The sequence below is a fragment of the Hippichthys cyanospilos genome, chromosome 12 (genome assembly GCF_059441005.1).
Source record: "Hippichthys cyanospilos isolate Australia breed blue-spotted pipefish chromosome 12, RoL_Hcya_1.0, whole genome shotgun sequence".
In the NCBI taxonomy this organism is placed as follows: Eukaryota; Metazoa; Chordata; class Actinopteri; order Syngnathiformes; family Syngnathidae; genus Hippichthys; species Hippichthys cyanospilos.
This window is the reverse complement of record NC_142380.1, coordinates 20,434,280-20,435,889: the sequence shown is the minus strand read 5'-3', so window position 1 is coordinate 20,435,889 and position 1,610 is coordinate 20,434,280. Positions and strand designations below refer to the sequence as shown.

Here is a 1,610-nt window from a genome sequence, read left to right as displayed (position 1 = left end):
CTGGGCCAAGGTCACACTTTCGTGCGTCAACAGCTCTATCTAAGGACAGGGTCAAGATGAACTAGGATTGCATAAATGGGTAACAATGAAATAAGCACATAATGATAACAACCTAATATATGACTCCCTTCACAGGGCTTGGCTCTGTCTTCGTTCACCGCAACAGACCATTACGGACTCCGCATCGCGGCTAACGCCCATCCATGGCTCAGATTCGGAGGTGCTGATCTTCATCTATGCAGCGAAGTGCCACAGTGAGTCAGGTGCCAAGAAGGCAATAGCGCCTCAATATCCGCAAATAGGAGATGCTGCGACCCCCGTGGTGGACCCCGTGGACACCAGAAATTCTGTCCATAAAGTTAATGAACAGTATCGATGACAGGGGCAGCCTCGGCGAAAACAAATGTGCGTTCTGCCAGCGAACCCTGTCCCCGGAGGGAGTGGTCTCCGGCACACCCTCTGGGGACTCCAAAACACAGGTGTAACCTGAAGTGCCTAACCCCAGGGCTATCTGTTTGCCTCCATTTAAGGTATAGCACAATTTATCAACACGGGTTTTTTCATGTTCCGCTTCATTTGCTCTTACTTCGAAAAGAAAAGTGTACAGTTCCTCTTACGGCATTGAAAAACATGAAATACGATTTGGTGATACCTACAGAAACCGGATTCAATTTTTACTGACTTCCAGAAGTTCCTTTGTGAACCTATTCTCATCACTCACATTCTGGGTGGAATAGCCACTGAGTGGAAAAAAAGGAACAAGGACAAATAAATGTTCAGGTTGCTGACAAATGTAAATTGGTGCAGTTACCAAATATTTAGACTTTGTTACTTCCCACAACAGAAGAAGTTGTGGTTCATGGCATGCACATCGAGTCATGTGTGCACGTCAAGACGTGCTAGGACAGAAGAAGTGAATGTATGTGTGAGAGTCAGACAACTCGGCACAATACACAACATCAAACAATTTCATGGATGCGGAAAGTCTGTCATATTTCAAATGGGGGGGGGGGGGGGGGGGGGTGCTCATCTGTCCTCCCTCGGTGGTCTTTGGTTTCACGCGATGCGGTCCCGTCGCCCTGGTATGCCGAGGTGCGCATGCCCACTGAAGAGGACGCAGCGGCTCCATGTGTGTTGAGGCGCATTATTTGGCAACAGACGCGACGGCGGGGAAGGAGGGAGGGCCCAAACAAAAAGAGGATATCCCCCTTGATTGAGCAAAAAGCAACGATTTATTTAGGTTAGCGGCAGATTAAACATTCCTTGGTCGAGCATCGGCGATAAGCGGGCGACTAAGCGACCGAGTAAGTTGACCGCTTGCTGTGTGTGTGAGTATATGTATTGTTGGGGGGGGGGGGGGGAGTTTTGGCGAGTGGCTAGAGGGGAACCAATTATTCGGTGTCGTCGAGAGGAGCCGTGTCTTCTGGGACGATAGACAAGCCGACGGGCTGTTGGAAAGTAACACTTTTCCGCAGAGCCGTGGCGATAGGGGAAAAGAGAGAGGGGGGGGGGGGGGGGGGGGTTGTCCGGTGCCGCCCGCGCCGCCCAAATGCTTTCCTTTTGCGACGTTGTCGGGCGGAAGTGGCCAGCCCGAGCGCGGATTAGAAGTG

General features: G+C 51.0%; 1 protein-coding gene across 2 annotated transcripts in view; it reads left to right on the top strand.

Annotated features, from left to right (window-relative positions):
- Positions 1–1,119: 1,119 nt before the first annotated feature.
- LOC148415269 (transcriptional repressor p66-alpha-like) overlaps positions 1,120–1,610 on the top strand; it is a 49,859-nt gene continuing 49,368 nt past the window's right edge. Inside the window, exon 1 of one of the 2 annotated variants that reach the window (XM_088429161.1) lies at positions 1,120–1,304. The gene's annotated coding sequence lies outside the window, so the exon portion shown is untranslated. Of the gene's footprint in view, positions 1,305–1,439 lie in introns of those variants that run through there. The other variant, XM_088429160.1, reaches the window with a different exon arrangement.